We start from the raw sequence: 23,977 nt of genomic DNA, 5'->3' as shown, positions 1-23,977 counted from the left end.
GTTCAATTTCGATTTTAAACCTTTATGCCTCTTTTGTATACTATTTGTCTTTTTGTCAATTTTCATTAGTGGGGCATGAGTGCAAAACCATTAACGGCAGGTCTATGAATTTTGATCCTACCACCCACAGGATGTTCTGGGTATTGGCTGCAAAAAGTAATTTAGTGTAATATTCATACTGACACCTTTTTCTAGATCCATTGATCTTATTCTGACCATTAAAAAGCTTTATAAGTAAAAGAAAATAAGTCAAATGACTTTCTGGCAGATAAATCCTCTTCCAATTAGATGACTTGACCCAGGAGACTTGTAGTCAATTTCATTTTGTCATATTACGTTCTCTTTGTTTCAAAGAAAGCTGAAATTTTGAAAATAAAAATGATCAGCTTAATTGGCTATTTGATTTATGTACTTTACCATTTAGTATATATTTATTTATTTACCGTATATTTTCTGCATATGTATATGTGTACCACAGTGCACGTGTAAGAACATGTAAAAGAACAACTCATAGGTCTCAGTTCAATGCCCTCACTTTGTGGGTCCTGGTGATTGGATTCTGGTTGTCAGGCTTTCCTTTATCCACTGAGATACCTTGCTTGCCCTTATTACCTGGTTTTTCATATCAAATTTGAACGTGATGATATATTTTAGAATATTGATATTCCAGAAAGAAAATTGAAACCAGTTGTCATTTATTAGTACATAGATATATAACATATTTTTTCAAATAATAATAATAATATACTTGTAAAAGATTTTTACATAAAGATCTCATTTTCATAATTATTAGGTCATCAATATTTCTAATATCAGGGTATATCTATTCTATAAACAATTTATGCCATATCCATTAAAAGTCTTTGATAAAACAAATCAAACTTTTATCTAAGTAAGGCCTTCATAAACATTGATATTCTGAAAGCAACTGTTTTATTTCATATTAGTAAATTTTCTGAAAAATTCCAAACCATTAATATTAATTTAATAAGTAATGTTATAAAAATTTATATTTCTTAAAGTTCTAACTGAAAATTACATAACTGAAAGTCTATACTTACAAGGATTTTCAGTCTACTGAGAACATGTATATTTTCTTAGACTTCAATATGATAGTACTTTAGCATTAAAATGTATTATCCCCTCAATGAGGATGAGATTCTACTTGATAGTGCTATTTAGAAATACTATCATTTTGAAGAAGATATCATGAGTTAAGTACTGATGAAAGTAATTGAAAGTCAATGCAAATCAAAATATTTTCCTCGAAAGCATAAATAATTCTTGTGAACTTTCGCACATAGCTATGTTTTGGCAAAATAATGGATTTTGAATGTTAGAAAGAGAAAATGTGGTTAATATTTATACTAAAATGTAACAATTATATTTAGGTAAGAAGTTAATCAAATATCATGTCTATGCCTATGCCTTTTAAAATATTATGTTTAGAAGTAAGTATAGAAAAATTTTAAAAATTATATAAATGTTTATGTTTTAAAGTTTAACCATACTGACGAAGCTTTAATTTGATTTTCCATGGACAAGTCTTCAACACTGGATAATCTTCATACAAATATTTGAGCAGTACTATTTAAACCTATTATAATATAGAAATATTTATCAAAATAAACCAATCAATTGAAATTCAAAATCTACATATTTTATTAATTTGGCCTATTTTCCTTTTAACAATTGAAAGTTATTGAGCTGATAACTATACAATTCAAAGTTTAGATCAAGATTGCTTAATAAAATATTATGCTATAAATCTCTAAACATGTAGAAAAGTTACTCTTTATAAATTTATTATATTAAATATTGCCATACTGATAAATCTAGGATATTATCTTAGAAAATTACTAACAGTAACATTTAATATCATTTATATGTAGTAATATGTCAAAATATTTGTTTAAATTAAAGTTGATGAAGTTAACTTTCCATTACTATAAACAATGTCAATACATTACAACAACATATATATTGATTTATATATGACATGTATGTCAAGTAAGGACTAAAAAATAGTATGATAATATAGTGTAAGGAACTATTGAAAATTTCATTAAAATGCCTCCTTCCAATTTTTTTCTTCAAAAAAGACAGTAAAGCATATTTTGTTAAAAATGTTTTAGACAACAAATTCAAATTTTAAAAGAAAGTTAGAATAGTAAGAAAGTCAGTGTTTTGATCATTTCTAACAAAGGTATAATATATTATCTAAATTATGGATCTTAGATGTGTGGTAGAAACATAAAAGGAGTCATGTTACTGCAAATAATTGTTACCAACAAACGATTACGTTCATCAATATTTTAAAGTATATGAACAACTGTAACTCAGTTTTGCTGTGATTGACATTGTGATGAACATGTAGGGATATACAACTGTAATAGGAATGATGAAATTAGCACTTTTCTTTCATGTTTGTTCGTAGCTGTTGATCGTGTTCACTGACTCCTTCTGAGTCTGATGGAGACCATCACACCTCTATTTTTGCTCCTTAAAAGTTTAGGAATGTACTTGCACTGCTGTCAAACAAACAAACAAAAAATAGCTAAGGAGAGGATTGAGAAACAACTTCTGACTTAGTCAGGGTTTTACTGCTGTGAAAAGATATCATGACCAAGGGAACTCTTATAATGACAACATTTAATTGGGGCTGGCTTACAGGTTCAGAAGTTCAGTCCAGTATCATCAAGGTGGGAGCATGGCAGCATCCAGGCAGGCATGGTACAAGAGTAGTTGAGAGTTCTACATCCTCATCTGAAGACTGCTAGTGGAAGACTGACTTCTAGGCAGCTAGGATGAGGGTCTTAAAGCCAACACCCACAGTGACACACCTACTCCCACCAGACTACACCTCGAAATTGTGCCACTCCCTGGGTCAAGCACATACAAACCATCACATGTGGGAATGTGAATGCTCAATAAAAGTGCCCATTAGCATGAAGAACCACACAGATATGACTGAGAATTTATAAAACCTGTAACTATTGTGGTTTCCACTAAAGTTGCAGAGAACAACACCAGTCATGCTCTCCTCTCTCCTAGCAATATTTCTCTGCTAACTTAGGAAGAAGTCTTTTGACTTTCACAACTTCCTTGAGTTTCTTCATTATAACGTGTTTTGTAACTTTCTAAGTTTTATGACTTTCCCATTCCTTCTAGACAGAAGTGTTTCTATTTGATGAAATAGCTCTACAACATACAGTATGATATATAGAGTAAGTTTTGTCTGGAAAATAAGAAAATGTATTGCCAGGGTACAACAGAATTTGTTACAAACAAGGTCTCCATGGACTACTAGGTATTATAAACTATCGACCTACTGGAATCAAGACATTTTCAGTACCTAAAGTAAAAACCTTAAAAAATATTTTATTTTGTGTGGATGAAAGATTTGTTAACATATAGGTCTGTACCTCAAATATACCCCAGGTACCAAAAGAAGCAAGAATAAGACATTTGATTACATATAACTAGGCTTACTGATGGACGTAACTGTCGTGTTAATGCAGAGAATAACACCCTTGTCTTCTTCAGTGACAGTAAATTTATTCAATACTAAGCCAACTGTCTAGCACCAAGGTCATAACATTAAAAAGAGAAATATCTGCAGGTTACTAAGGGACATTAGGAATTACCTTGAATTTCTGCCTATTTGAGATGATCAATATCTTCAATCTATTTTTACTTTGACAATCATTACCATTGAATGGAGACTATAATTCACAGAAGATCTTGAAGTATTAAATGATCATGTTCAATTAAATAACAAGTTATGCATTCATTCTGTTGACACTTAAAATTACCAGAAGTTACCAGGCTTATCGAATGCAGACAGAGAGTGAAAAAAAGGAAATTTCTTTTCTTAAAGAACGTTAGCTTCATTTAATTTTATCTGTATACTTGTTTTGTAGGTTATATAAACATGAGTACCATGTATGTGCCTGATGACTGCAAAGATCAAATGATGGTGGAGTCCCTGGAACTGAAGTCACTGCTGGATATAAGTCACTATCTGGGGTGTTGAAAGCCAAATTCATGCCTGCTTCAAAATCAACAGGTCCTATTAACCATTGACTAATCTCTCCAGAAGCTCAAATTCTGGGTTCTATTGCCACTATATATTCGTTGTCATTAAATCCAAAAATTACTCAATGTGTAATCAGGATTTATTAATAATATAATTCATCAGATTGGTTTATAAAACAATACAGAGCCCAAACAATCTCAAAAAATCTAACAGCATAATAAAACCTACTCCATTTGGTCAGACTTAGATAAAACTTGTCCAAATGAATAGGATAAGCTAGCATTCTATAGAAACAAAGAACTTAGTGTAAATTTATTCACCTAAATTACTTAATTAAAGGTGTGTTTACTGGAAAATGAGCATAACGGTTTGAATTTTGCTTCCATGTACACATGGATGGTTTTATTTTACACATTTGTATGTATATGAATGAAGATTGAAACCAAGCACCAATCAATAGGCTGAGGTATACAATCCAAGACAGACTCAGAGATGGTCAGTCTGTAGTGAATACAGAAGACACCATATATGAATGCAGAATGTACTTCCTAGGTCTTAAAACTGGTTTCCTGGTGATGTTTCATTTGCCCCTTTCTTTTTGATTGTAGGAACACACAACATGAGATGCTGTTCTTCGTGTTGTTAGTATACAGAATTTGAAGAAAAAGAGCCACATTGTTTTTCAAATCTTTACTACTTAACAACCTGTATATCTAAAACTCATATACATTGAAGCTCAAGTTGCCTTTTCCCCAACCCCAGAATCTGAAACCTACTATCCTAAATATATTTATAAATGTTTGTAATTTTAGCATTTGTCACACATGTGGGTTAAGTAATATTTGTTCTGTTGTGAGAATGACTCACTTTGGATAGTTCCCACTTTTTAAACAACAGTGAGTTTATTGTCGAATGCAGTATTGTTTCTTTGTTCTTTTCTTTTCTTTTTTTTTATCAGACTTAATTCATTTATTTTTCTTGTATAAAAACCCTTATGTGGTAGCCACAGCTGGAGCTGGGTCCTCTGAACAGAGACTCTGGTGTGGGTTTTCACAAGATGGTCAGTGAATTCCTGATAAGGAGACTTGGTGAACACAGTCTCTTTCCAGAGGTCAGGGGTCAGGTAGTTGTAGGTCTTGGAGATAGCATTAAAGGTGGCCTTGGCAAAGTTGCCCAGAGTGGCAGAGCAGCCCCTGGCTGAAGTGTAACAGTCATCTATACTGACCATCATCAGTAGCTTCTTGGGCACAGGAGCAGAGACAATGCCAGTGCCTCTGGGGGCAGGGATGAGACACACCAGCACAGAGCCACAGCGGCCTGTCACCTTGCATGGCACAGTGTGGGGCTTGCCAATCTTGTTCCCCCAGTAGCCTCTCCACACTGGGATGATTGAAAGCTTGGCCAGGATGATGGCCCCTCGGATGGCAGTGGCTACATCCTTGGAGCACTTAACACCAAGACCAACGTGGCCATTGTAGTCCCCAATAGCGACAAAAGCCCTGAACCTGGTCCGCTGGCCAGTCTGCTTCTGCACTGGCATGGTTTTCAGAACCTCATCCTTTAGAGATGCACCCAGGAAAAAGTCAGTAATCTCAGACTCCTTAATGGGCAGGGAGAACAGGTAGATCTCCTCCAAGGACTTGACCTTCATGTCCTTAACCAGGCGACCCAGCTTGGTGACGGGGATCCACTCCTTGTCTTCAGCTTTACCTCCACGAGCCCCGCGGCCTCCACCAAGTGCACGGCCTCGACCACAACCGTGGCCCCTAAAGCCGCTACTGAATCCTCCGCGGAAGCCACCGTGGCCTCCTAATCCTGGGCCCGGGTCCTTCGGGCCCTCCCACTGCACGCGCGTCATCCGCCATTTGGTGTTTTCCCAAAGAAGAAGAAGCTCTTTGTTCTTTTCTTAATTACCTAATTACGTTTTACTCCCTGTGTATGACACATATTTGTGAAGTCCATTTATCCAGGTTTGAAAACAGCTTGTTTCTACGTCTTCCCTATTGCTAGCAATGATGGAATGTGTAAATAAATATTTCAATGTTTTTGAATGTTGGTCAGAATTTTCTGAAACACTGTTAGCTCTGATTGTAACACTATCTTTAACCCAAAAATTTGGTAATCACTTGCCAATGAGAAATTAGTTTTCTCTAACGAAGTTATCACTCGGGGAAACATTATTCTTAAAGGTTGGCCCCATGCCTAGCTGTAGGTGGCCAACAGAAAATGAACTCAATGCATCTTTAGAGATTCCTCATTTCACAATGTGTCAAGTCATTTTTTAATCCTTAAATATCCTTTTTGGATATATTATAGTTTCCAGATTTTTGGTTTTATGGGATTCCTATTTGTGTGAATGTGTTTCTCTGTATCTACATGGGTTTCTTATGCTTTTTCTTTGGCTCTTTTTCTTCTGTTATTTTTCCATATGCCAATTTGTTTGTTTTGTTTTTTTCTTATTTTATTGTCATATTTTGTTCCTTATATTCACCTTCGTTCTCTAAGGAGAGACAGAAAATATATGGATTCTGACAAGAGAGGATGTGGGGAGGAACTGGGAGGAGTTTGGATAGGAGAAACTGTAATCAGAATATACTGAATGAAAAAATTCTATTTTCTATAAAAGAAAAAAAAACCCTTCAGCTTCCACAATGAATAGTGGGGCATCTAGGAAACATTCTGGAGATCTCTTCAAGCTTTGACAATATTTTTGAGCCAGTTAATTTGTTCTAGAAACTGTCCCTGTGGTATTGAAGTTTGATGCTTAGCATAGCCAGGAAATTTATCAGGTTGATCTTTAGTGTAAAGGAATCCTGCCATTCACCCACACAACCTCAATATGTTTATATTAATACAGCAAAGGTTTAACCAAATAAAAATGAAATTTATGAAGAAAAATTTGAGGATTTAGTTTCCTAAAACTTAAACATACTTGACCTCTCACCTCATCATTTGAAGCTTGATAACTGGACTCATAGATAAATATAATTCTTTGCATCTTCTAGTTTCATGAATATTCATCATCATATGAAATCCTTTCTTTGTTGTTTATATTATACAGTGTATCTTGAATTGTATGGTAATATAAGCACTTCTATATAGTAAAAGAACCTATCTCCTTAAAAAAAAAGAAATCTGGGCATAAGATTTAACATACCATTGGCCTAGTCAGATGTGGTCATTGATTCTAGTATTAAGTTCTTTTGGAAGAGCTCTTGAGATGATGACTTTACACAGGCAATTATAACAACAGATTGAAAAGACCTGACAATTCTGGGAATCTGCACTCGTGTGCTTCTACCCAGATACACACATACACCTTTAAAAATATAAGTAACAAAGAACTCAAGACTAATTAGGTCATGTGGGCCTAAGGGGCTACCAACTATTATTATGCTAAATGGTATATTGGTAAGCCCATATATCAGTACATCACTCAGGCATCGTCAGAAAATCTTGTAATAGTTAGAAATTAACAGACTCACAACTGGAAAATGTACACAGAGTGAGAGACTTTGAAGGGCACATTTGTAAATGACATTCCTTTACCAAACCATTTTCCTCAAGGCTTAGGAATCTACCTGGATAAGTTGTTAGGAAGATTGTAAGAGCCAGAGATAGTAGATAACTTCAATGAAACTATATCTTCCAGATATAACAAGATTTCCAAACATGTGAACTCACAGAAACTGATAGAAATCACAAATCTGTACAGGTTCAATGCAGACAGAAATTCTAGCAAATAAGTGGACACAAAGTTACTTAGTAGCCAAGAAGCTATTCACAACTGATCCATGTTGAGAAAGAGAAAAGAGCAGTTTTCTTCAGATTTGTTTCAATAGTTTTTGTTTGTTCCTCTTTGTTTTTTTTGTTTTTTTTTTTTTGTTTTTTTTTTTGTTTTTTTTTTTTTTGGTTCTTTTTTTCGGAGCTGGGGACCGAACCCAGGGCCTTGCGCTTCCTAGGTAAGGGCTCTACCACTGAGCTAAATCCCCAGCTCCCTCTTTGTTTTTGATCATATTGTTTTTTGTTTGTTATTTAATTATTTTGAGGGGGAAGAGAGAATGAGAATGAAAAAGTTCTGTGGGAATGAAGGTGTGCGTATCAGAGAAGCGTTTGGAGATGGAAAAGAATATTATCAAGATAAATTGCATGAAACAGCTATAATTACGTTGAAAGAATAATTTTTTAACTTAGAATTTGTTAAAGCCTGATAGTTTCCCCTTCCAGATATGCTCACAGCCTCTTCTGACAACTGCAAACACCAGTCATGCCACAGCTGTTACACAGACACACCTAAAGCCAAAATACTCATAGACATAAAATAGACCAGTCTAAAAATTATAAAGAATAAATGGTTTGGTTACTACAGAATTAATAATGAAAACACATGTAAGCAATTAATTAAAATATTTCTAACCATCATTGATTTTTGATAGTCAATGATATTTTATAAACATTAGAAGTCTTTGATTTATAGTACGTACCTTAATTTATTAAATTTGTTTTCTTAAGGAAAACACATAAAAGATAATGGCACCTATCATATATAATATTGATTTCCCTCCATTTTGAAAATGTACTTAATACTACAATCAATTACAACATCTGAATAGATCAGTAGTATTTTAAATAAATTTATATTATGAATATTTTATTCATATTTTAAACTAATAAATAATATATGATAATATATTATATACAATAATAAATAATAAATTATGAATAAAATATTTTATCAAGAATATACAAAATTTTACAGTAGAATGAATAAATAATAAATATTTTGAGATTTCACTTCATACTGTAAAACTATTTTGTATATTCAGTAAATTTATGTGTAAGTACATGGAGTTGATCACATTGTCATGTTTATATAAAGCATACTATTATCAAATATAATAAATAGAGTTTATTTGGTGAGATGACTTTTCAAGAAATAAAATCAGAGTTTACTTTATTAAAAGAATGAAACAAATCATGAATATTTTTTCTTTCTTTTCATAATACAAGACATATTTGCCTAAAATATTAAATAGAGTGTTCAGCTTTAATGTCTTTCATAAAACAGTGGTAGATCTTCTGGGAATGACATTTCCTTTGGAGAGTTAGTGGAGCTGTAGAAGTACTCCTGCACAAAGGAACTCACCAAAACGACTATCAAGAATTATCATGTGATTATCCTTCTTCCCTGCTGTTTTATACAGATCATAAGAGAAGGATTTACCAATAGACTTACACCAGCATAATGAAATCAAATTGCTTGCATAAAGGTGGATTTTTAGGTCAATATTTTTTAAAAATTAGAGGGAGCATTATCTGATGAAAAAATAATCAGTATTTCATCTTGCTAAATTAAATTTTAAAATGTTTTTACGCCTTCCTAACAGCTAAACCTCTCAAGACTGGGACCCGTAAAGAGCTAAACAGAACCCATAATCGAGAAGATTATATGGTGGAAAACACACTTGAACATTGTCTTTCTAAGTGCTCTTACAAATCTGCACTTGAAAAAAACATGGATTTTAGTGGAGAGGGAAATCATACCAATTGTGAAGCAGTGATATTTGGCCTCAGAGCAGGGCAAGTAGCTCCTGATTATAAGGTTAGCATTTTATTTAGGCAACATGCTGCGTGCAACTTGCACTTTCAACTGTCAACTTAATAGTGTTCAGCTCTGGCTTAACATATATTCAGCCAATTGAAAACCTTAGGGAACCAAATGCAATACTCTCTCAAGAGTAAAGAGAGTGTATAAGCTTTTCTCAGCTCTCTTCTAGCTGCAGACACAAATGCTTGCTTTTCAAACCATTCAAATTAATTTTTACATAAAAGGAAATAAATGGTGACAAACTGACCTGCCATTAAATAGGTATTTCTGCCTTTACCCTGTAGACACTTCATTGTATTCAAAATAGAGGAGAAGAGTAAAACTATACACACACACACACACACACACACACACACACACATATATGTATATATATATATATGTATATATATATATATGACAACACATGATCTCAGGAGACTAGCGTTAGACATAAACAATATTTTATTTTAAATACCTATTCAATTAAGAAGATGAGGTATTTATCAATTCTTGATCTTAGAGCCAGAGCCACTAGAGTTCTGTTTAGGAAATTCCCCATATGCCATTGAGTTCAAGACTTTTTTTCACTTTCTCTTCTATTACATTCAGTTTTTCTTTTTATATGTTGAGGACCTTGATTTACTTAGACTTGAGCATTGGGAAGGTGACAAATATGAATCTATTTTTACTTTTCTACACATAGATTGCCAGTTACACCAGCACCAGTTATTGAAGATGCTTTCTTTTTCCCATTGTATGCTTTTGGCTTCTTTTCAAAGATCAAGTGCCCTTAGGTGTGTGGCTTTATTTCTGGGTCTTCAATTCTATTCCATTGATCAACCTGCCTGTCTCTGTACCAATACCATGCAGTTATTTTCACTATTTCTCTGTAGTATAGCTTGAGGTCAGGGAGACTGATTCTCCCAGAAATTTTTTATCACCCAGAATTGTCTCCATATCCCCTCCTATGAATATTTTTGTTCCCCCTTTTAAGGAGTGAAGCATCTGCATTTTGGTCGTCCTTCTTCTTGAGCTTCATGTGATCTGTGGATTGTATCTTGGGTAATCTGAGCTTTGGGGATAATATCCATTTATCAGTGAGTGCATACCATGTGTGTTCTTTTGTGACTGGGTTACCTCACTCAGGATGAAATTTTCTAGTTCAATCCATTTGCCTATACGTTTTATGAAGTCATTGTTTTTGATAGCTGAGTAGTACTCCATTGTGTAGATGTACCACACTTTTTGAATCCATTCCTCTGGTGAAGGGCATCTGGGTTCTTTTCAGATTCTGGCTATTATAAATAAGGCTGCTATGAACATAGTGGAGCACATGTCTTTGTTATATGTTGGGGCATCTTTTGGGTATATGCCCAGGAGTGTTATAGTTGGGTCCTCAGGTAGTGCAGTGTCCAATTTTCTGAGGAACCTCCAGATTGATTTTCAGAATGGTTGCAAAGACTGAAGGAACAGCTATTCAGAGCCTGCCCCACCTGGGTATACAGCCCATATACATACATCCATCAAAAATAGGTAAGATTGATTAAGTTAAGAAGTGCATGCTGGGGGCTGGGGATTTAGCTCAGTGGTAGAGCGCTTACCTAGGAAGCGCAAGGCCCTGGGTTCGGTCCCCAGCTCCGAAAAAAAGAACAAAAAAAAAAAAAAAAAAAAAAAGAAGAAGTGCATGCTGACAGAAGCCAGATATAGCTGTCTCCTGAGAGACAGAGACAAAGTATGTGAAATACAGAGGCGAATGCTAGCAGCAAACCATTGAACTGAGAAGGGGATCCCCATTGCAGGAATTAGAGAAAGGATTGAAAGAGCTGAAGGGGCTTGCAATCCCATAAGAACAACAATGCCAACCAACCAGAGCTCCCAGGAACTAAACCACTAACCAAAGACTATACATGGACTGACCCGTGGTTCTTGCTGTATATGTAACAGAGGATGGCCTTGCTGGGCGCCAATGGAAAGAGAATCCCTTGACCCTGCCATGGATGGTCCTCCCAGGGAATGTCAGGGGTTGCAGGAAAGGGGGAGGTGGTTGGGGAAAAAGAATACCCTTATAGAAGAAGGGGAGAGAGGAGGGGATAGGAGGCTTATGTCTGGGAAACCGGGAAAGGAAATAACATCTGAGATGTAAATAAAAAGAATCCAATAAAAATTAATTATTAAGAAAACAAAGCAAGAGAGCGAGAGAGAGAGAATTGTTTTCACCCAGGCTGGCCTCGAACTCATGATCCTACTGCCTCTGTCTCCTACAGCAAATCCTACCTGCATGGGCCAGCACAACCAGAGTCAGATGCAGATATGTGCACCTCACTAATGAACAGAAGCTGCTGACCCTTCTGGTTGAATTAGGGAAAACCTGTAGGAAGTTGAGAAGGAGAGCAACCCTGTAGGAGGACCAGCAGTCTCAATTAACCTGGACCCCCGAGACCTCTCAGACACTGGATCACCAATAGTCACCAGCTGATATGAGGCCTCCAGCACATATATAGCAGAGGACTACTGGGTCTGGATTCAATCAGAGAAGATGCACGTAACCCTCAAGAGACTGGAGGCCTCAGGAAGTTTAGCAGTCTAGTGGGGTGGGTGAGATAGGGACATCCTTGTGGAGACTAAGGCGTGGGGAGGGGGGGTAGGTAGGAGATGTGGAACAGTCATGGGGTGGACCAGAAGGGGAATAAAGTCTGGAGTGTAAAAATAAACAAACAAACAAATAAATAAATAAATAAATAAGTATTGTTTTTGCTATTCTGTTTTTTTTCCTTTGTTTGTTTGATTGTTTTTCCAGATGAATTTGAGAATTGTTCTTTCCATGTTTTTGAAGAATTGTTTTGGAATTTTGATGGGAATTGCTTTGAATCTGTAGATTGCTTTTGGTAAGATGACCATTTTTACTATGTTAATTCTACCAATCCATGACCATGGAGACCTCCCCATTTCTGAGGCCTTCTTCAATTTCTTTGAGAGACTCAAAGTTCTTGTCATTCAGATCTTTCACTTGTTTGGTTAGAGATACCCCACGATTTTTAATGTTATTTGTGATTATTGTAAAAGTGTGTCCTTTGGCTATTTTTTAAATCAGCCTACTTATCATTTGTATAAAGGAAGGCTACTAATTATTTGAGTTAATTTTCTATCGAGCCACATTGCTGAAGTTGTTTATCAGCTGTAGAACTTCTCTGGTAGAAAATTTGGGTTTGCTTACCTATGCTATCATATCATATGCAAACTGTGATACCTTGACTTCTTCTTTGCCAATTTGTATCCCCTTGGTCTTTTCTTTTCTTCCTGTTTTGGCTAGAACTTTCAGTATTATATTGATTATATCTGGGGAGAATGGGCATCTTTGTCTTATCCTTGAGTTTAATGGGGTTGCTTCAAGTATCTCTCCATTTAATTTGATATTGGTGGTGGGTTTGCTATATATTGCTTTTATTATGTTTAGTCATGGGCCTTGAATTCTTGAAATGTGACCTCATGAAACAGAAAAGCTTCCCTAAGTTGAGGGTTATAGTCAATAAGACAAATCAGCAACCTATAAAATTGGGAAAAGATCTTCATTAATCCCATATCATATAGAGGGCTAATATACAAAATATACAAAGAACTCAGGAAGCTAACCTCCAAAAAACCAAATAAAACAATCAAAAATGGGGTAAGGAACTAAACTGAGCATTCACAACAGAGAAATCTCGGATGGCTGAGAAACACTTAAAGAAATGTTCAAAGTTCTTTATCAGGAAAATGCTAATCGAAAAGGCACTGAGATTGAAGAATGGATACAGAAAATGTGGTTTGTTTACACACTGGAGTGCCACTCACCTATTAAGAATGAGGACATCATACTTTTTGCAGGCAAATTAGTGGAACTAGAAAATATTACCCTGAGTGAGGTATCTCAGACCTAAAAGTACATGCACAGTATGTACTCACTAATAAGTGGTTATCGCCAAAAAAAATAAATAAATAAAAGTACAGTATGCCGAGGAAACAATCCACAGAACTCAAGAAGGATAACAAGCCTAAGGGTCTAAGTGAGGATGACTCAATCCAATTTGGGAAGGAGAAGAAAGCAGAGGGCAGAGGAAGGGAAGGACATGTGTGGGACAAGAGACAGGGAGGAGAAAGGGGGAATATGATCAGGTATTGGGGGTACAGGACTGAAACCCTGAAGCCCAGCAGAAAGGCTGAAAACAGGCAACTTTGGGAGATAACATGTGGGGGGTAACCTCTAGAATGTACTAGAGATCTGAGAGGTGAAAAAAATCTCAGGACTTAAAGGGAAAGACCTTAGATGAAATGCCCTACAGTAGAGAGAGGGAACTTGTAAAGTCCATCTCCAGTAGATAGACAGGACATCAAGTGGAAGAATGGGGTTGCCATCTCATAGTTAAAAACTTTGACCCAGAATTGTTACTCTTTAAAAGAACTGCAAGGACAAAAATGGAGATGATCCTGGAAAAAAAGAGGTCCAGTAACAGGCCCAACTTGATATCTAGCTCAAGGGGATTCACCAAGGCTTGACACAATTACTGATTCCACTGTGTGCTTACAGACAGGATCCTAGCATGAAGGCCCTCTGAGAGGCCCACAAGCAGCTAAAAAAGGCAGATGCAGATGCATTCTGTCCATGAACAAAAGCTGGGCACCCCTGTGGTTTAATTAGAGAAAGGCTGGAAAAAGCTGCAGAAGAGGGAGACTTAGTAGGAAGATGAGCCGTCTTAACTAACCTGAACCCCCCTCTTCTTTCAGACACTAAGCCACAACCTGGCAGCTTACACCAGCTGATATGAGGCTTAGGACATATATACAGCAGAGAATTGCCTGGTCTGGTCTCAGTGAAAGAAAAAGCACCTAAACTTTGAGAGACTTGAGGCACCAGGGAGTGGGGAGGTGTGGTGGTATGTGTGTTGGAGGGAGGTGGGGGTGGGGTGGGGGAGGTAGGGACATCCTCTTAAAGATGGGGGAGGAGGTATGGAGTAGGAACAGGCAGAAGTTGGACCGGACAAGTCATAATGACTGGATTTTAAAAAATGATTAAAGAATAATAATTTAAAAATATGAGGCATATACAACCTGGATAGAAAGCTGTACATTTATTCACTCCATCCCTCCTTTCCTCTGATTTCCTTTATATAATTTATTCTGTTGATTATACCTCATGTAATAGAAATATTGTAAATACTTTCTACAAGACAAAGTAAATTTTAAGATATCTTGTAGTGATGTTGATTATCAGATTTCATATGATGCATCTTGTTCTAATCATTAAGAAGTATTCTGTCACCCTGGATTTCTTTTGATTAGTCATTTTTTTCTAAGAATAAAAGTACATTGAACACACAAAAATGTATGTTATGATTAAATTAAAAGTGTACAATCTTTAGCAATGTAATACATTTTTTGAGTTGTATAATTTCATAAATATCTGTATATGTGCACAATTCATGGGTACATACACATTCCACCAACATAATCTCACATAGAACAAGAACTAAGGAATATTTTATTGTAAATATTTCTAGCCTATTTCTCCTATAATTTAGTACTATACACTCAGTGTCAATGTAAATTTCAACTTTCTAAAACTCAATTGTATATCATCTTCTTATTTCCCTATAATTTAGGATGCTTTCATGTTTGTTTAATTACACCATGACACACAATGGCCTTGGAGTTTCACTCCATTAACTAATTAACCTTGATATATTTATTTGGCTATATTTTCTATAAGCACTTATATGTAAATTGTTTAGAAAATGATATTGACTTAATTGAAATTCAGTTTTATTAAATTTCATATGTTCTAGACTCTCATGTTATACCATATACACTTAAATATATATCAAACTAATGAATTGTTATTTGAAAATAAACTATGTAAATTACCCATGACATATTATTTTCCCAATTTGGAGCTGGAGAGATGGCTCAGAATTTAAGAGCACTGACTCTGAGGTTCTGAGTTCAATTCCCAGCAGCCACATGGTGGTTCAAAACCATCTGTAATGGGATCCAATACCATCTTCTGATGTGTCTGAAGAGAGCCATAGTACACTCATATACATAAAATAGCTTAAAAACCTATCTGAACTTAATAGCATAGAATATCATGTACACATAATAAAGAGAAATTATGTATGTAATAATATTTTTGCACTAGAAATATATCTGAGAAATAATTCAATCTGTCTCAGTATATCAACTTTTATTTTCGATAGAAATATTTTGTTCTTGCTAGGTTTTTCTTTTTTATTTTTCATTTCATCTTATTTATTTTATTTTTAGTTCATCAGGATTATTCTGTGCTTTGGGTTTTTGGATTGGTGATTTTTTTTAACTTATGATTCTCATTGAAGAAGACTACATTGTTTGGAGATGTTGGACAAGACGTCATGAAATAGAATCGTGCCAACATGAGGTGGAGTTACATCAGTTGAATCATGAGACAGTGTGGAAAGATCACGGACTATAAACTACAGAAAGATGTGACAGGAGGAAAAAGAACTCTCCAAAAAGGACAACCAATTCTATCCAAAATGCACAGTATTTGTTACTCCAACACTGGCAGGATGGAGGTCAAAACACTGTAGTATTTGCTTCTGTGTTAGTAATCATAAAGAATGGGTCACTTCCTTGGTCCCTAATTTATGTGTATTTCAATGCATACAAGTGCTAAAATAATTTTTAAAAATAGGTTTGTACACTGTTTCTGAGAAAGATTTTGTATGAAGGTACACGTGTTCTTTGTCTATACCGGTCTGTCCTGCCTGTCTTTGTCAGTCTCTCTCTGTCATCTCTCTAGTCTCTTTTGTGAGTGTGTGTGTGTGTGTGTGTGTGTGTGTGTGTGTGTGTGTGTCTGTGATTTCTACATTGGTACTTAAAGCCAGTATGCTACATTTTGAGTGTGTTTAGTGTAAATTGGTTGGGTTTAGGACAGCATATACTTTGAGTCAGTTAAAAATAGGAGTTTGGTATTGGCACTTATGATTTTGAAAGTAGGATGTTTGTTGGCACAAAGCACATAATGATGAATGTTTATGAATAAAACATTGTATTATTATTTTGTAAATATTTAGTACTAATGCATTTTGTATATTTCCATTGTGATAGGTTTTGTACAGTGTACCAGTTACTTTAATTTTCTTGTTCACAATGCTTTGTCAATTTTAGGCATTCTTTTTTATTTTTATATTAATTTTTGTCCTACTTGTATAGCAATTTTGGGCAGTGGAATCATTCTGCGAGTCACACTTTGTATGTTTGTACTCACACACAATACATAGCCCATATGCTCCTGGCTCAATAGTCAACTATTGATGCATCACATCTGTTTACTTGTTTGTTGACATTTATCAGTATTTGGGATGTGGAGAAATCCACACACTCATCATTCAGCAGATCATGGAAGAACATCTTATCATTCCTAAGCTGATTTCAGAGATGTAATGCTCTGCCTCACATGTCTACATGCATGATAGAAAGATCGAACAGTTACCTTATTTGGAATTTCTTATTGAACTCATAAAAATTTACATGTCATATTTATTTCCTTACGAAAAACAGCGTTATCCTTAAATCCTGTTGGTTTGAACACTATAAATAAAAGGAAACTTTAAAAACAGCAAAAGTAGTCAGAACATTTGAGTGTTAATATTCTCATTAAAATATTTGGCTTTGTTGATTTTATATATTTACATATGTATATGTGTATAGCTATATGTATAATTGCATATGTACATGTTGAGCAGAATTATTATATTAAATATGAAATATTTATTACTTTTTACATATTTTATTTATTGTTTAAATACTATATATTTATTTTCTCTATATAATATATATTTCCACATGAACCAATGATATTAAATTTATAATTAGAAGCTTTGTAGATATAATTTAATTTGATAATTTAGGAAACATAATAGGAATGTATCACAACCAAATTTTATCTTCTAGAATGAAAAACATTAGAATGAAAAAATGATGCTTGCTTTTAAAGATTTGTTTTAAATTTATTTATTCATGTTACATCCTGTCTGGAGGCCCTGTCCATCTTCTCCTCCAAGCCCAACCCTTAGAACTAACTCCTCCTTTAAACCCTACCCTTTGCTTCTGAGAAGGAGAGGACTCCCTTGTATACTACCCTACCTTGAGACATCTAGTTGCAGTAGGCCTAAGTGAATTCTCTCCCTTTGAAGACCAGCTAGGCAGTCCAGTTCAGGGAAGGGGATCCAATGGTAGGGAACAGAGTCAAATACATCCCCCACTGCAATTGTTTGGGGTCCCACATGAAGATGGTGCTGCATATCTATGAATATGTAGGGAACCTGGGTCTAATCTACTACATATTCTTTCGTGTTTTGTTCAGTCTCTGTGAATACTCACAGTCACAGGTTAGTTAATTGTGTAGGTCTTGAACACTCTAGCCTGCTCAATTTTACTGCCCACTCTTCCATAAGACTTCCCTAGCACCACTTGAAGTTTGACTGTTGGTCTGTCCATGCTTCAGGTAGCTGCTGGGTGAAGCCTCACAGGAGACACTAATGTTAGCATTTTTCTGCAAGCACAGCAGAGTATCATTAATGGTTTCACTGTCTGTGTCTCAAATTGGGCCAGTCATTAGTTAGCTGTTCCCTCTATCTCTGCTCCAACTTTAACCCTTCTCATCTTGTAAGCAGGGCAAAATTATATTGAAGGTTTTATACATGAGGTGATGTTCCCCTACAGGAGGTGGTCACTTCAGTCTCCGTATATATGCAGCTGGTAAGACTCTTAGATAGGATCACCCTCAAATAAGACACAGAGAGTCTCCCACCACATCTCCAGATACTCCCAGAGACACCCCACATTAATTGCAGTTCTCAATCCCAGTCCTTTCCTACCGTATATCTCCCCACATTTTTTCCATCCCTATTCCCTACATTACCCCCTAACCTAACCAGTTCCCTTCATCCCTCCATCTTGGATGACTATTTTGTTTCCCCATGTGAGTGAGATTCAGGCATCTTTCTTTGGGATGTCCTTATTATATTCTTTCTTTTGCTCTGTAGATTATACCATGGTTATCACAGACTTTATGGATAATGTTCACTTATACATGAAAACATTAGGTGGGTGTATTTTTGGCTCTGGGTGACCTCATTTAGGATGATATTCTCCAGTAAAATTAACGATGTATTTGCTCTTAATAGCTGAATAGTATTCCACTGCTTAGATGTATCACATTTTCTTTATCCATTCTTCAAATGAGGGACACCTAGGCTATTTCCAGCTTTTATACTATTTGTGAATATTGTGAGGGATGTTATTTCTCAGGTTTCTTTCTCTGACGGGTTATTATTTGTATAAATGAGGGCTACTGTTTTTTTGTGATTGTTGTTTTAGTTTGCTTGGGTTTTTGTTGTTTTTGTTTCCAACCACTTTAGTGAAGGAGTTTATAAACTTAGGAAATCTCTAGAAGGGATTTTGTGGTCAAGTATGTATACTATTGTCTTAAGGATCTAGAAAGAATGTCAAGTGCTATGTTAAATAAATAGGGTGAGAGTGGGCAGCCCTGTCTTGTCTCTGATTTTACTGGAATTGGTGTAAATATTTCTCCATCCAATTTGATGTTAACTATTGGCCTGATATACATTGATTTTATTATGTTTAATTATCCTTATACCCTTGATCACTCTAAGACTTTTAACATAAAGTGGTGTTGGATTTTGTCAAAGGCTTTTTTTAGCATCTAATAAAATGATCATGTGCTTTTATTCTAGTTTGTCTATATAGAAGATTATGTCAATGGATTTTCATATATTGAGGCATCCATTGGATGAAGCCTACTTAATCATGGTAGATGATGATTTTGATGAGTTTCTGGTTTCAACTTGAGAGTATTGCATTGAGTACTTTTGCATCAATATTCATCATGTTGATTGGTCTGAAATTATCTTTCTTTGTTTAGTCTTTTAGTGGTTTAGGTATCAGGGTAACTGTGGCCTTATAGAATCCTTCTTTTTATAGTTTGTGACATAGTTTGAGGAGTATTGGTATTATTTCTTCTTGGAAGGTCTGGTAGAATTCTGTACTAAAACTATCTGTTCCTGGGCTTTTGTTTGTTGGCAGATGATTAATGGCTGCTTCTATTTCATTATGGGCTATATGACTATTTAAATGGTTCACCTAATCATAATTTAACTTTGGTAGGTATTATCTGTTAAGAAAAAAAATCATCCATTTCATTTAAATTTTCAAATCCTGTAAAGGCTTTTGAAATAAGACCTAATAATTCTTGGAATTTCCTCAGTGTCTGTTGTTATATCTCCATTTTCATTTCTGATTTTATAAATTTGGATACTGTTTCTCTCCCTTTTAGCTAGATTGGCTAAGAGTTTACCTATTTTGTTGAATTTCTCAAAGATCCAGATCTTGGTTTCTTTGATTATTTGTCTTGTCCTCTTTGTTTCTTATGTACTGATTTCAGTCCTAAGTTTGATTATTTTCTAACATCTCTTCCTCTTCATGTTTTTTAGAACTTTGAAATGTACTTTTAAATTGTTGGTATGAGAAATACCTAATTTATTTATGAAGGTACTTAGCCAAATAAACACTCCTCTTAGCACTGCTTTCATTGTTTCTCATAAGTTTGGGTATGTTGTGCCTTCTCCTTTGGTGACTTCTAGAAAGTATTTAATTTCTCTCTTTATTTATTCTGTGATTCAGTGGTCATTGAGTAGAGAGTTGTTCAGTTTCCATGCTTGTAGGCTTGCTATTGTTTTTGAAATCCTGCTTTAATCCATGGCTGTCTGATAAGCAGCACTATGCTGTTTCAATCTTCTTGTATCTAATGAAGCTTGATTTGTGACCGAGTATATGTTCAATTTTTGAGAAGGGACTGTGAGGTGCTGAGAAGAAGGTATACTCATTTGTGTTTGGGTAAAATCTTCTGTAGATATCTAGTAGGTCCATTTGATTCATAATATTTGTGAGTTTCATTATTTTTCTATTTAGTTTCTACCTTGATATCCTGTCTATTAGTAAGAGTGGCTGATTCTCTCTATCACTCTTAATCTATTGGGTTTGATGTTTGATTAAATTTTAGTAACGTTTCCTTTATCAATATGTGGGCCCTTTCATTTGATGCTAAGAATTGAAACATGATTTGGTGGATTTTTCCTTTCATGAGTATGAATTGTCCTCCTTCATAGCTTGCGATATGTTAGTTTTGGTTGAAAGTCTATTTTATTAGGTATCAGAATGGCTACTCCAGTTTGTCTCTTGGGTCCATTTGCTTGGAAATTTTTTTTCTAGCACTTTACTCTGAGGAAATATCTTTGTTGATGAGGTATGTTTCTTGCATACAGAAGAATGATGAATCATATTTTTGCATCCATCCTGTAAATCTGTATCTTTTTATTGGGGAATTAAGTTCATTGATGTTGAGAGACATTAATATCTAATGTACCTTAATTCCTGTTCATTTGATGTGTGTATGTGTGTGTGTGTGTGTGTGTGTGTCTTTGTGTGTCAATGATTTCATCTGTGAGTGAGGGAACAAATAGATGCCACAGTAAACAAATGGCAAATTGTATGTAGAAGTCAAGAGACAATTTGTAGACTCAATACTATCTATTGCCATATAATTTTCAGGAATAGAACTCAGACTGTGAACCCTGCAAGGCAGTGCCTTTATTCTCTAAGCCATCTGGTTGACCTTGTTTTAATGACTTACTGATACAACTTTTTTAAAAAGTTTAACAATATTTTGTGTTATTTTTACATTTGGACACTTTACATGGCTATTGTAGAGGATTAATAAATACATAAATTGACATTTAAGAGGTTTTGGAAACATATTTCTAAAACGACTATGGTTAATGAGAACTGAATAATCTGGGTAAAGTTCTCTATGGCTAGTAAATCACCAACTCCTGAATAATTTATTAGTAATATATTATCAACAAGCATCAGTGGCCTCATAGATATCTTAGTAAAACCTTTTTCTGTAGATATTTTTGTTGGGGTATAATTGCCTACCACTGCTAGATAAGCAGTGATGTTGAAGAACCAAATATATCGAACATTATACATATATATATATATATAATTTTCCTCAATGAAATAAATTACTTTTGTAATTATTTCACTCATGTTCATATTGATTACAGAGTTGATTCAGTATCTTCCTATTTTGACATAGTTACTCTTGAGATTTTTTGAACGTGTTTTACAGAATATTATAGAATGTAGTTCAACACTAAGGTTCCTTTGACATCATTGAAAGTATTGACTATAATCACTAAATAAATGTATTTTAATCATATAAAGCAATGCAGAGAAAGACAGATTCTACAGGGATACAATATTGAATCCTCTTATAAGAATAAAAACCTCCCCTGCACATCAGGGTCACATCCTGATTCAACAGACATTCACTTTAGGTTTCGCAACAGGAATCTGAAGTGAGGCCTAGGACCCCAGGAACCATGCAGAAGCCACACAACGAAGCAGGGACTGCCTTCATTCAGACCCAACAGCTTCATGCAGTCATAACTGACTCCTTTCTGGAACACATGTGCCACCTGGACATTGATTCCGCACCCATCGTGGCCCTCAACACTGACATCATTTGTACCACTGGCCCTGCTTCCTGACCTGTGGAGATAGTGAAGGAGATGATGAAGTCTCAGATGAATGTGACTCGGCTGAATTTCTCTCATGGAACCCATGAATACCATGCAGAGACCATCAAGAATGTCCATGCACGGGTTGGGGATTTAGCTCAGTGGTAGAGCGTTTGCCTAGCAAGCGCAAGGCCCTGGGTTCGGCCCTCAGCTCCGAAAAAAAAAAAAAAGAAAAAGAAAAGAAAAGAAAAGAAATGAATAAGAATGTCCATGCAATCACAGAAAGCTTTACATCTGATCCCATTCTCTACCGTCCCATTGCAGTAGCTTTGGACACAAAGGGAGAAGTGAGCCACTCTGAAGATCACCCTGGACAATGTATACATGGAGAAGTATGACGAGAACATCCTGTGGCTGAACTATAAGAACATCTGCAAGGTGGTGGAGGTGTGCAGCAAGATCTACACGGACGATCGGCTCATCCCACTGCAGGCGAAGGAGAAAGGTGCTGACTATCTGGTGACAGAGGTAGAGAATGGTAGCTCCTTGAGCAGCAAGAAGGGCGTGGATCTGCCTTGTGCTTCTGTGGACCTCCCCGATGTGTCAGAAAAGGACATGGAGGACCTGAAGTTTGGGGTGGAGCAGGATGTAGAAATGGTGTTTGCGTCTCTCATCTGCAAGGCAGCTGATGTGCATGAGGTTAGGAAGGTCCTGGGAGACAAGAGCAAGAACAGCAAGATCATCAGTAAACTCGACTGTGAAGGTGTCCGCAGGTTTGATGAGATTTATTGGCCAGCGATGGGATCATGGTGGCTCGTGGTGACCTAGGCATTGAGATTCCTGCAGAGAAGGTCTTCCTGACTCAGAAGATGATGATCGGGCAATACAACCAAGCTGGGAAACCTGTCATCTGTGCCACACAAATGCTAGAGCGCATGAACAAGAAGCCACACCCCACACGTGCTGAAGGCAGTTATGTGGCCAATGCAGTCCTAGATGGAGCAGACTGCACCATGCTGTCTGGAGAAACAGCCAAAGGGGACTGCCCTCTGGAGGCTGTTCTCATGCAGCACTTGATTGCCCTAGAGGCAGAGCCTGCCTTCTACCACTTGTAATTATTGGAGGAACTCTGCCTGGTGCCCGTTACCAGCGATCCCAAGGAAGCTGCTGCTGTGGGAGTCCCGTGGAAGAACCCGTCAAGTGATGCAATGGAGCTTCTATTGTGTTCACCAAGTCTGGCACGAGTGTTCACCAAGTGGTCAGGTACTGCCCTTGTGCTCCTATCATTGCTGTGACATACAATCCCCAGACTGCTCGCCAGGCCCATCCGTACCATGGTATCTTCCCTGTTCTGTGTAAGGAAGCCTGGGCTGACCATGTTGACCTTCCTGTAAACTTGGCCAAGAATGTTGGCAAGGCCCAAGACTTCTTCAAAAAGGGAGATGTGGTCATTGTGCTGACCAGGTGGTCCCTTGGCTCTGACATAACCAAAACCAGGCTTGTAGTGCCTGTACTTTAATGACCCTCTGGAGTCCCTCTTCTAGCCCGTCCCCTCCCCTCCCCTATCCTATCTAATAGGCCAGCAACGCTTGTAGTGCCCACTCTGGACCATACTGTGGCACTGGTGGGCTGGGACACCAGGGAAAATTAATGCCTCTGAAATGTGCGATAGAACCTAGCTATTTTTCATGGTTCTACTTGAGCCAGGGGTGAAGGAGAAATGAAGGA

The 23,977-nt window shown here is 36.2% G+C and overlaps 2 pseudogenes; one reads left to right on the top strand and one right to left on the bottom strand.

Annotated features, from left to right (window-relative positions):
• Positions 1-5,022: 5,022 nt before the first annotated feature.
• Rps2-ps38 (ribosomal protein S2, pseudogene 38) lies at positions 5,023-5,904 on the bottom strand (annotated as a pseudogene).
• A 16,207-nt stretch (positions 5,905-22,111) lies between these two features.
• On the top strand, positions 22,112-23,768 carry Pkm-ps15 (pyruvate kinase M1/2, pseudogene 15; annotated as a pseudogene).
• The last annotated feature ends 209 nt before the right edge of the window (positions 23,769-23,977 follow it).

The sequence above is a fragment of the Rattus norvegicus genome, chromosome 11, assembly GCF_021556685.1.
Source record: "Rattus norvegicus strain SHRSP/BbbUtx chromosome 11, alternate assembly SHRSP_T2T, whole genome shotgun sequence".
Classification (NCBI taxonomy): domain Eukaryota; kingdom Metazoa; phylum Chordata; class Mammalia; order Rodentia; family Muridae; genus Rattus; species Rattus norvegicus.
Note: the sequence above shows the minus strand (reverse complement) of the source record. Positions and strands in the feature narration are given on the sequence as shown.